This window comes from Numida meleagris, chromosome 8 (assembly GCF_002078875.1).
Source record: "Numida meleagris isolate 19003 breed g44 Domestic line chromosome 8, NumMel1.0, whole genome shotgun sequence".
Classification (NCBI taxonomy): domain Eukaryota; kingdom Metazoa; phylum Chordata; class Aves; order Galliformes; family Numididae; genus Numida; species Numida meleagris.
The window spans coordinates 6,629,381-6,642,584 of record NC_034416.1 but is presented as its reverse complement, the minus strand read 5'-3'; the positions used below and the strand labels follow the sequence as shown (position 1 = coordinate 6,642,584).

At 34.5% G+C, this 13,204-nt stretch overlaps 1 long non-coding RNA gene across 2 annotated transcripts in view; it reads left to right on the top strand.

Annotated features, from left to right (window-relative positions):
- Positions 1–12,887, top strand: part of LOC110403212 — a 30,418-nt gene extending 17,531 nt beyond the window's left edge. The window contains exons 3-5 of one of the 2 annotated variants that reach the window (XR_002441559.1): positions 4,524–10,697; positions 12,621–12,683; positions 12,873–12,887. This is a non-coding gene — a long non-coding RNA (uncharacterized LOC110403212). Of the gene's footprint in view, positions 1–4,523; positions 10,698–10,927; positions 10,943–12,620; positions 12,684–12,872 lie in introns of those variants that run through there. The other variant, XR_002441560.1, reaches the window with a different exon arrangement.

The window sequence follows — 13,204 nt, the reverse complement described above, 5'->3', positions numbered from 1 at the left end:
ATATGCAGGAAGAATACTCAGCATTTGTATTTTCTATCTATACCATATATGGACTTGATAATCATAGAAAGGTACTACCAAAAACAAACAGAAAACTATCAAATAGTATTTTTCATAATTGCTTTTACTGAAGGATAGCTACCTGGCAAAGTTGAAACTCAATGTTTTAAGCGAAAGTAATTATTCTTACTGAAGAATGTTTTGACCTATAAATGATAAAGACTGTGGAACAGTGAAGAAAGCCTTTTAACTATTGTGCTTTTAGTTATACCTGACAGTTCTGATCTAAACATTTCATAAGAACTGACAGCCATTTTCTTTAAAAATGTTCTTAGTTGTGAGGCAGACAGTTTAAATAACAGCTTCATTCCTAAAACAATCTGGAGTTCAAACGACACTGGTAAATTCACATGTGTATGTGTGCGATCTGTTGCATGAATTAAAAATTCTTCCATACTACTTGTATGTCATGGTCAATGAGTCTCTTACATGAGAAGATGTTACTAGACACTGAATTTCAGTAGAGAAAACCACTATTTCTTCTGAAAATACTCAGAAATGGCAATTTACTTGATTGTTAGAGGCATACTCCACAGATTTTTCTCATCGGAGTACTTGTGGGACTGGAAGAATAATTACCTATATTACCACTTTTGAATGAGAGAAAGGCTCGAAAGTTTTTATTTTCACCTACATTTAGCAATGACTTGCAAGAAGTGACTGTTACAAACAGCTGCCTGCATAAAAAGATGCAAAGCAAAAGGAAGCTTTAAGAGTAGCATTTAGAAAACACGATGGTCAATTTACACAGCAGTGGATAAGTGGCCTGCTGAGCACCGAACCTGACACACCCAGCAGTGCTTATATTCCTCTTCATATACTCCTCTGGGATGCTCTGTGGAGCCGGCCTGACTCCCTCCTTTTAAGTGAGCAGCAAGTGGTGGAGGGGAAGCCAGGCTGAGTGTTAGTTACACTGTCCTCTTTTCATTCCAAGACAGTAACAGAATATTTGGAAATCAGCAGCATTGTATTGTAAGTTGGAATCATTAGCAGTACAATATACTGCTGATAAAAAGCTCTTTGCTTTGATAAAATAGGGAAATGTTAAAATAAAATTTTTACAACTAAAGCATAGTTTAGATGGCAATAGAATGCCAGGGCCAGGCAGCAAGTTAGAAAGATTTCAAGTGCTAATGAAGAAGGAGAATGATATCTTAGGAAAATGGAGAATGAATTTGAAGGACTGAAAGAAGCTGCATTTCATGGCCTAGATGAACAAGCAAAAAAGATAATGTCTGGTGAATATTCATGAAGAAAAAAATCCTATGTTTTGTGCTAGTTCATTGAAAAGCAGAAGAATTATGCTCCAATGGTCATTTTTACTTCATTGTGCTAAAAAAATACTGTTGGTTTTATTTATTTACTTTTAATTCATACCAAACAGAAATTGTTTTGCATTCTGATTATCCTTGCTAGTATTTTTTACTGCAGCAGATCAGTTGCTGAGATTTTCTAAGATTCCTTTAAATGCAAATACTGAGGACCTTGCCTGTCTCACAATATATTCATGGTCACACCCTTAGTTAATTTGGTTTCCTACAGCATATCCAGTCTCCTAAAAACTGCCTCAGGGATGCACTAATGCTATGGCCTATATGCAGATGATTTAAATTAAAAACAAAACAAAACTCTTCTGCTCATTTTATAAAACATGTACTCCTTTTGAAGTTAGAGGTTGATAATTTTTTTTCTTTCTAATAAGTGCAGTACATTATAAACAAAACTTGAATGTTACTGTTGGAAAAAAAACGAAGAGAAGTAAGGCATGATACAGAAAAGTACTTGTATGTGCTAAATACATTTTTTACTTCCTGTTCTCCCACAGCACTGCAGAGCTGCTCAGTAGAAAATGGATGTAACTCTTCAAAATTAATGAGAACTGTGTATTTTGCATGTTACTAATTATAAGCAGTGATGAAAAATATAATTATTTTGACAGTCAAGATTACATCTTACAAATACCTACACTGAAAGATTGTGATTGCTACAAAAAATTTATCTTCTCAACGGTCTGCCAGTGCAGGATTGTTACATAATAAAACTCAAACCTCAAAGCCAAAATAATTTGTACTCACATCATAGGATTGTGCCCATAATTGTACTAAAGATGTGATAGCGTTTTTTCTTAATTTTTTTTTTGCTAAAACTCATGTACAAATCCTTTATTAAGAGAGTAAATAAGACTGTCGTCCTGACAACATTGTTGTTCTTCACACTCTAGCATGTTCCAAGTCTACATGCAGTCTGGCAACTCGTGACACAAAATTACTCTCATACTGATCTGTCAAGATGGTGTTGAGAATGTTTTTTAAGTGACCTTTTATTTCTGCAGTTGCCTTGTCTAAAGCTTAAATGTTATGTTTTTATTGCCAAACGCTCATTTTGATGGTTTAATTTTGTGTATTTTTTATTCAAGCTTTAGATAATACTACAATACAAGTATCGTAACTACTTGCTATGGAGATCTAGTAATGCATAATAATTATTATTTCCAACAAATAACTGTATTTTTCCATCTTAACTAATTAAAAGAATTTTAAGTGATATTAGAAAGTCTTGAGATAAAAGGAACACTGAGGGATTGAGTATCAAAAGTGTTTTGTTAATAAATGCAAAAATATCAGTTTCTGCATAAGTCAGGGGTTACTCAACACTCAGTCAAGGATGTACCTGATTTCAGCGAGTTGCCTTGATCAGAAGAGAAGCAAACCTGGATAATTAAAGAGCTTAAAGAGCTTGTATATACTCAGATTTATGTCTCTAATAGCATATAGTAGGACACAGAGAGATTAGACTAATCTACCAGTAGTAACTTTTTTTGAGTGAACTGTTTTCTCTACTGAATTATTTCCATATTTATATATCCCACTGCCCATCAAAACTGGATTAGTATTTCAACAGTAAGGTGCCAAAGCTTTGTCAGGATTACATTCAAACATATGGAGACAAAATGACAGAAGATATGTTGAAATGCTAATAACAGGGTAAAACAACAGTTAAAAACAATCATTTCCTTAACAGGCAGATACAATGTACAGTGTCCTTCAGGAGAAATAATCAAGAATATAACATTAATGAAACAACAAGGAACCAATTGTCTACTTATGAGTGGTAGAGTTAAAAAAAGATGCATCCTGTATTTTGGACAGCAGCATTATGTATTTTAATGTCTGAAGGAAAAACTAAATCCATTTGTATTTAGATGTATTATGGAAATATGTACTTATGCTTTGTAGTTTACATAGATTTCAACATTCAAAGTAAAAACAGAACATTAAATTAAAGCAGAAATACAGCATCTGTTTACAAACAAAGCTCAAAAAAGATGATGCTCCTACTCAGAACTCATATTGCAATAAGTAATTTGTAGCAGCATACTTTCTGTGCTAGTTGTGAGCCAGAACCCATTTCTAAAGATCATCTTCATGAAGCTAGATATTAAAAATACATACATAGCTTTTATCACAAAAAGGATAGTCTTGAAGTTTTGTGAAGAAACACGATGAACTATCTAAACAGACTTTTCCTCTCTTCTGATATATTTAAACCCTGTTCATAGTAATATAATATAAAATGATCATATATAATATGAAAAACATTCAGGGGATGATTTCTAGAATTTTAACTATGTTAATTTGAATGTACACAACAGAGTAAAACCACAGTCATTTAAATGAAACTGATCAAGATTGTTTATGTATTAAAAATGTTGTGTTTCACATTTAGTAGTTTACTTGGCCTTTGAACAAATTATCATTTCCGTAATCCTTTTCAAGAACACAAACTTGCATCTGCTTAAGAGCTCTGGTTCAATTACTCATAAACTACAGAGGTTACAGCTTTTCTTGCTACTATCCTTTGATTTTTTTCAAGGTTTCCAGTACTGAATGCATCAAGAAATCAATTCTCTTTAAAATAACTGTAATGCTGTCTTTCATTCTTAAAGTTCTTGAGTGCATCTTTGAAACCAATGTACCACCTTTGGCTGTGTATTCAAATTAAATTTGTTTTTCCTTAAACAGAGCAAAAAATAAAAAAATCTAGCTTTAAGTGCATATTTTTAAAAATCTAATTTTAATGATATTTTTTCATGAATGCAAATATATAGTATTGTGATACTAGATTATTATAAAACTTTTAGCTTTATTATGCAAGAGACAATTTCAGAAAGTAAAAACATCATTGTAAGTAGAACATATAAGGGCTTTAGTTACTTGGGCTGTAGTGGTGTTATCGTCTGTTCTTGAAATGTTAACGATTTTTCCGATGCTGGCCAATTACACCACTGTGGGCCTCCAAATTGAAAGCATCTAAATGATCAGTTAAGTTGTACAACTGCAGGTATTTTCTTTCCAAAGTACGTCCTTTATTGTAGAACTGGGATTGCTTTCTTAACCTTGATTCCCTACATACATCATTCTTCAAATCTTTTGATTTTTTCTTGTCTTTTTCTGCCCTCCCAGCTATCGAAGTAAATCTCCAGAAAGCCCTGGCTGAGGCCTCTGAAACCTGCACGCAGGAGTGTCTCATTCTGGGCCATTCTGACAACTGCTGGATGCCACCTTCTTTGACACAGTATCAACAATCCAACACACCTTTGCCATCGTTTGGCTTCCAGCAAGGCTGGGGCCGAGGAGCCAGGCCTGACGGACGACACACTCTTGGGAGGCCCCTTCCAAAGGATGACACTGACAAAGGCCAAGGTGGGCCCAGGCCCCAGTTCTACAACACCTGTGAAAGACACTGCACCAGTGAAGATCCTGTCAAAGTCATCCCTCTGGCAAACTTTGCCATGTCCCACCAGGCAGCAGTGCCTGGGAGTAGCACTACGTTTATCCATGAGCACCAGCTATAAGTGCATATCTGACAAATCAGCTATTTCAGGCTTTAAGTGTGACTGTATATAGTCACAGCCTAACACCGTTCTTGGTGCATATACAAATTTGTTAGGCTTGTGAATATTTATGTATATAGAATCCTAAATTTGAACTTGAAAAGCTAAATCCTTAGGACTTAGTTAAAGAAAATTTACCATAATTCTTGGTGAAATATATAAAATGGGGAAGAAAACTCACAATCCAGAACCAATCAAAAGAAAACCATAAAAACCGGCTTATTTTCTTATATGGGTCTATATAGTGCAAATATCTGCTAGCAGGTCTTCCTCCCTGTTGAAAGCAATTTCTTAGTACAGCTTACGGAATATCACAGTAATATAACTTAACAATTTTTTCTGTCTTCATTGTTATAATTTTTAGAATATTCATAAATTTCACCTTCCATTTGCTTAGCAATAGAGATCAAGCGGTCAGTTTCTTTTTTGGTTACTTTACACAATAGAAAGAGTAAGATACATACTTAGGAAGGATGGTATGCGTTTCCACCAAAATTTACCTTTCATGTAATTGAGAAGGAGAACGTACTCAAAGACATGACAGCTGCTTTTGATTTTAATTTTCAGTGGTTGAATCTACAGCTATTTATTTGAAAGAATGCAGTAGATGAAATAGAAAGCTCTTAACTAGGCTTTTCTGTGTGAAATAGACAACAGGACAAGATACCATGTAGATCCAAAAATATTACAAGACTTTTTTTTCTAAGATTTTCCTTTCTACAATAATGGAAGCAATAGTATAATGCATATGCTTTTCAAGCTATAAGTCTAATTTTATTATTATTATTATTATTTTTAAATCTTGCAGAGCTTGCTTTGGCTACTGTTCCTGTTAGTTGAAAATTACATGGGCACTGCTGAAATCAGTAGGAAACTGGGGTAGTTTTTTGGCTGATGTCTTATTGTGGCTTTAAGCTACTGGTGTTTAAAATAATATTATAGTGATGTATATGTTTGTTTTACACCTATAATCAATCACCTATTGCAAGTGTTCAGTAAAAGGTTAGCTATAATATTAGTTACTTCACCCCAAACTTATAAGATAAAGGAGTAGTTCTCAATGTAGCTTAGTTTATTATTAGAGAATCACTGACATTTCTCAGCAAAGAAAGAGGAATCTAGGTAATGAATGCTGGATAACTGTAATTACAAACACACTCCAATCATGTTATTTGACAAAGTCTCAGGATGATTCTCTGTAAAGATCAGGATTTTATTTCAGCATTCTGTGTACTGGATGATATAATAGTAGCAGTAATAAAACTAGTGAATTCTACAGTGGATAAAATGGAGATTCCTTTCTTTAATGAAAATAAACCCCACCTTTTCCTTTTAGCATTTGTTACTGCTTAGCCATTATTTACAGTATGTACATACCAAGATTCTTTTCCTTAACAAACTGCATAACTTTCATCAGTTTTCTTACTACATTAAGCAAGACAATTGATGTTGCGTGGAGGGAAATTTGAAAGTGTATGAGTATTTCCTATGGATAGAATTCTATGTAAGCTTCATACTGTAACTTACGTGTAACATAAAAATAAAATTAAAAATAACTGTGTAAAAATGCTGTAATATTAGCTGCTTGTAAAAATTTACAGAAGTTCAAGTTGTTGAGGGTTTCCAATGAATGCTAAAAGAGCTTCTATTATGTGCCCAGCAGGTATAAGTAGCTTTATATATTGTTGTCCCCACTGTAAATCTATTCAAATCACATTTACATTTTATGTGCAAAGTAAAAAAAAAAGCATCACTTTTAATCTACTGATAGGGTTTAATTAATAAACATCAGATTACCTGATGATGTACTTCTTTTTTGTTGTTGTTTTTGTTTTGTTTTGTTAATGTAATTTTCAGTAATGTTTAGAAAATATGTGGCGCACTGCTTTCCAGTTGCATGTAAATCCTGGGGAAAAAAAAATAACAGTCCTTTGGCTACTGACACACAATGGTTGATACAGCTCATTTTCAGTTCCAGAATAACTAAAAATTTGACAAATTAATTTACACCTAATATATACAGAGCCATTTGTTGTTTGCTTTGGAGACATCAGAGTGAGAAAATTCAGCAGTCCTTTTCAGGGATATACAAAAAAGCTTATCTGTAGTTTACACAGCCTTACCAAACACATTAATTGTGCAAATTTAGAATAATGCTGGCATATGATACTTCCTATTGTAAACAGAGGACTTTAGTTTTTATTATAGAAGTCTGCTATACAAAGTGTGTATAGAATTGGCAGCTGCATTTGAAAACTCATTTTTTCCCTCTCAACATGTCCTTTCTGACAGAATATTGTAATTGAAATTTATTGGCAAAGCAATCCATTTCTACAGTTTTGCTATTTTCATAGGAAAAGATAAAGACACTAGAATTATATTTTTTTCCAGAGGCAGAAAAACAAAACAAAACAAACAAAAAGTTCAGCAAATTATTTCTGAAAAACAAACAGACAAAACAACAACAAACACCAAAATGAATGGCCAAAAACCAACAAAAACCCCAAGAACAACTGCTTAAACAAGGATTGTAAAGACGAACATGATAATAGGAAATGTTAAATGTCATATCCATGAAATTGTGTTATATTGTAAAATTCTGTCAAGATACATAACACTTAATTGTAAATACATACTGTATCAGGAGTTACATGTTGCTCTCATTTTTACATATTATATATCTAATAGATAAAATTATGCATTGGAGGCAACATTTTTTTCTGAAAACTGTTCAAGCGTCATGTCAGTATCCAGAGGAATAACATTACTATATACTCATCACACATCTTGCCATATATATAAATAATTTATCTAGTGCATAGGCTGTATATTTTTGTGTAATTTTTTTAGTCACTTAACTTATTTTATCTTACTTGTGTGAATTTGTGAAGAAAACGATCCTATATACAATATACAGTAAAATGGTAGTTACATGATTAGATTTGTTTCATACAGTGTAATAATAAAGGAAAACCTTTGCCTTCAAAGTAATGTGTCACACAGTCTAGCCTAGATTTTTTTTCCAAACTCAGTACATGCTTGTTGCACTTCTAACTACTGCATTGAGAAGATAAGTGGTAGCAGCAGAAAGAAAGGTACTTTTTTGATGATGTAAAGTAGTCAAGTGTAAAAAAAAGAGATGAACTGAAGTCAAACTGTTCGTAGTAAAAAAATGCCAGTTCTTTGTTTTCCTAAACTGTGCTGCATAACTTAATTCTGAAGGAATAATTAGGCCCGTCTACTTGGCCAAACAGAGGCTACAGAGCACCTGCTCTCTCAGGGCTATGAGCTAGTCGGATGCAGGTCATTTAGCTAATTATCATGGCAATGAGCCCACGCTAATAGGACCTGAGGGCTTAGGAACGTTAGCGTGATAGCTCGGTTGATGCAAAGTTAGTTATGTGGTTCTGAATGCAGCCAGGTCTCTTTGTCTGGCACAGGGATGGAGGCTCGTAGCCGCTTTGTATCAGGTATTTGTGTACCCTGTGTATGTAGATGTGTGGGTTTTCGGTTTGTTTTTTTTTTTTTTTCTTCTTCCCTGAGAGAAGCGATAGGTTGCTCTGTTGTGTTCTGGGCAAACTCTAATCTAGAGAGGAACCACTTCTGCCTCAAATTATCATTGTTATGTCCGCTTCTAGCATGGCTGAGCCAGACAGTTGACTTAAATAATTAAGTCATTAATGGTTGATTAATGCAAGGTTGTTTGATTCAAGCTTATAACATTGCGGTTTGAAAAAGCTTGATCATTTACACTTGATTTTGTTCTTAGCAGTTCTAGCTCAAGTCTTGCTTTTGGAGCTTTAAAGCTACTCCTTACTTAATAATCACTTATTACATGATTACACTGCAGTTCATTAATTAGATAAGTAAAAAGGGAGGGATTGGTTTGTGCAGACACAGAGCAAAGTTGAAGGCAAAGATTTTATTTGGTATATGTAGGAAAATTGTGTATAACATGTTATCCCTAGTGAAGAAAAGAGACTGACAATTTCTTGTAAATATTTGGGTTTGTATTTCTGGGAAACGTCCCTGCTCTATGGCATACTACAGGATCTGAGAGTGAGCAGTGTATGTCTGTGTACTGAAACAGCCCTAACCATGCTTTACAAATTGTGCAGTTGGACATCATATATCATTGTCCAGCAGCTTTTAAAGTCCAGTAAATTCGCAGTAGTTCTATTTCAGGTTTCTGTACAGCATGTTGTCTTGTTAATTACAATGTTTATTAATAAACTAGATCCACAAAAGCAGTTTTTTTCTTTGCACTGTCGTCTTTGAGTTTCTGAAACACAGATTTTATTTTATTTTTTTAAGTATTCCTCCACCTATGCTTCCTTCATTCCTTGCTTCCCAAAACTTATTTCTTTGTGAAGCCCCAGACTGTAAAGAAGTCAAGGAAAAGTTAACTTAGCTTGCAGTTGCTTCACAGAAGTGAGCAGCAAGCTTTTGGTAGGCCGTGGAAATATTCACACTTCAGTATGCATAGCAGCCTAGCTTTCTACTATCAGATAAATTTTACGCTTCTCTGTCGCTTCTTTTTGTACAAACCTCCTACCCTCTACTATGCCTCTGGTACACTTATTTATTGAAAATCATTACAAGCTGGAGGTTGGAATGTTTGTAGGTTTTGTATTGTTAAAAATGAGAAAATGAGCTATTTCTAATTGAGAGAACGTGGCTAGTGTGTTGTTGTTGAGGTGAAAAGATTAACCTCTCACTATGGATGTCATCTAATGAACTGGCAGACAAATGAGAAACTAAGGAAATAATGTTTCGTGCATTTTCTGTATTATTTAGTATTTAAAAAAGAACTTCTGATAGTTCTCTTGATATCAAGACAGTGGTATCTTATTCTTTGACACAATTATGACTTTGGAAGCACAGTTTTCTTGTCTGTCTGCTGAACCCCTTTCAAGAAAAGAACGTGCTCAGCCTACAAATTAAAATGAACAAACAAACAAAAAAACCTACACCACATTAGAAGAGAGAAGGCTACCCTGGCTTGGATCATAAATTCTCAAGCAGTAGTGGTCTGGAAGGGCAAACTCAGGAAGTAATGAAACTCGGATTTCACAGAGCTATTATAAGCCAGTTTTAAGAATAATAGGGCAAGACAGAAATATGCGGTATCTGAAGATTTGCATAATTTTAGCATTGGTGTGTTGCAAAACTGCAGCAGGATTGCAGAAGTAATGTTTCCTCAGAATCATCTGTTTGCATTCCTTCCTGTGGTCACAAAAGAATACATGGTATGCTTCTCTGGCTGTGCTGGAAATAACTGAATCCCAGATATCTGTTGGGGAACTCTATAGGATGCAGAGTTTTCACCGAAGTGCTGCAGCACTAAGGGCTGATAAACTGTTCAAAAGCCTCTAAGACAGACTCCAAGGCTCCCTGCTAGGAATTATTCCAGCGAGGTAATTGCTTGTTAGGATGTACAATGGGATTTATTTAAAGAACATGGGTTTACCAGTAGCAGGCAATATTGGAGATGTGCTGCCTATGTGATCATTTAGCACTTTCTTTGCCTTTTCTTCAAGTTTCTTTCAGGTGTGACATTAGAACTGAGCTGCGGTTTGACTGAATAGCAGCTAGCTCCTCCTTAGAACGGATAAGTATCCAGTAGAAGAAAATGAGCAAGAAGCCAGTTTCTGCAGTGAACAAAAAGCAGCTCTTCTCCTTTGTGTGGTGGCGAAAGTCAAATTTTCACAGGGGTACATATAACTCTACTTGCAAATAACAGGTATTTTTCTAAGATGTAATCTTTTTCTTTGGTCCTTGCGTTCACGATCTAGCATGAAAATAATAATAATAATAAAAAAACATGTTTGATAACTGCAATGAGATTGGTGTATTTCCATTTTTTATTATTTTAGTGATATCAAGCTATTTTGACGGTGCTCAATTTTATGCTTAAAACAAAAGTTCTAATAGTAAAGTCATTTGTTATCTGAAATTTGTCTTCATATTTAGGTCAAAGTAATTGAATACAAAGTGAATACAAAGTATCCCTTCCCATTGCTGTGCAAGAGCTAGTGCTTTCCAGTAATTCTAATGGAATATGGACTATAGAGATTTGAATGTTAAAGTTAAATGAGAAAATAAAGGTATGTAATTGATCTACACATAGATAAACACACTCTGAATTTTATTTTATTTGCTTTTGAAGTTGTTCTTCTATGTATATGGGTCAGATGTCATTGCTGAGCATAACAATGATTACTATTTATAATCAAAGAATACTCACTATATTACGTAGGTGTGCACAAAGTCAAAGCTGCTTATCTTGGCAGATACAAGTTGTCTGTTTTAATTGCTGCAGAGACATTTAGCACTGTGCTTGCCTGGTAACATAGGAAACAAAATACAAGACCTTGGCACCTGAAAAGATTAGACTGTCTGAGCTGACTGGTTCATAAAAACTGTGCCGCAGAAACTGCCAAAGAAAACAAGTCTCTGAAATTCTAAACAAGTATTTTAAAGGCAGCAAAATATTATAAAGGGTTATATTTGCTGCTTATGTGCTTCAAATAATGTATCACACAGTTATACCCGTATAAAAAAAAAATTTGCACAGCACAGTGTGTTTAAAAAGCCTTTCTGATAGTTGAATTTGCTCTCTTGCAATGGTTACACACAATCGATCTACTTGGATTTTTAAATGCTTTTTATCAGATTTCATCCTATTGAATCACAAATGTATTTTTGTTAATGCAATACTACTGAATATTAAAGAACAGATCAAATTTTCCTATCCAAAATCTGTCATTTCAGTCTACAAAAGGCAGTTATTTAAGCTTATTGTTGTTTTGGAAGTACTTGTCTGAAATTCCTTCAACATATGCTACTAAAATACGCAGAAATGACCAAGAAAATGCTAATATTGAAGATTTATGCTGTGAAATTTGGGTGAATTTGCATATAACATTTCCTAAGACATATGCAATGTAATGAAAATTCAGTAATGTTAACAATGCTTCCTCTACAAAGAACACCTGATGTTAGCAAAGTGAGTACATGACAGTAATTACAACGACAGTAAATCCAGGCAGTAGGCTAAATAGAAATGAAGATATAAATATATGTATGCACTTGCCTATTTCATACTGGAAAAAATGTATTTTTTCATACATGCTTATAATTAGGCACGATATCCCTTGATTGTAGGGAGGTGTTTTGTCTAAGTTTATTGTCTAATAGATTTCTAAGCTGGGTTTTGGGAAAAAGGTTAGAATATCCTGCAAGGATAATTCCTTCAACTCTAAAATTTTGGAATCTGTGTCTACCCAGTTGAAGAAGGAAGAAAGTTAGAAAATTAAGATGATGTGTCTCTTATATAGCTAAAATCAGATGTATCTAAAGCCTAGTATTTACATAAAAAGGTGTACTCCATATTGTAAGTATGAAAATTAGAATGACTGATCAACAGCAAATAAAAGAAGCCCAGCCCCCCTCTTCTCCCACCAATCAGGGCTCCTAAGCTCTTCAGAATAGTTTTTGCTTGCCAGGATGCACCTGGTTGTGTTTTGTCTTTCATGCCAGTTTCCTGTCAGAGGAGTATAGAGAGGCTGACATTTGATGTATGCAAAAGAACAAAGAATAGGTTTTGCATTAAAGCCAAGTTGGCAAATATTTTTGTTTCCTTTGACAAATTTTGCTTAACTAGCACAAGAGCCAGCCGTGCAGAGAAGTGTGCTCCTATAGTGCAAAACAGAATCTATTCAAGAAGGTAAGAACAGTTGCTGGGTTTTCGCTTCCCTTTCTTCACTCTCTTGCTAAATGCTGCATTGGCACGTCACTTTCTTTTCTGTGACAAGTCTTTCGGAAAGCTAACAGGGAGCCAACTGTGCTTAGGCATGTGCACCTGTACCATAGAGAAACTAAATGAAAACATTAAATAATGTTTCCCTTTATGCAGGAGAAACATCAACAGCAAAAAGATGCTGCAAGGAGCACTGACATAATACAGAAAAATTGATAAATAGATTTGTCTCTTCATGAGAAAAGAAAATTCTTATGAACTGGGAAGAGGTGTCTTATTTTTTGTGTGCGTTTGTTAAGTGCTTATATCTGAATAACCCACGACTGCAACAAACCAATAAACTATTATGTCAGTGAAGCTGCTTGTCCTCAGCATCAGCTGATCACATGAAGGAAGGCTACACGCAGGGAACTAGCGCTTCAGTGTGAAGGTGATACTGGACTGAACTTGATGTCATCCCTTGGTCTCTCTCTTACTTGGAAACCTCT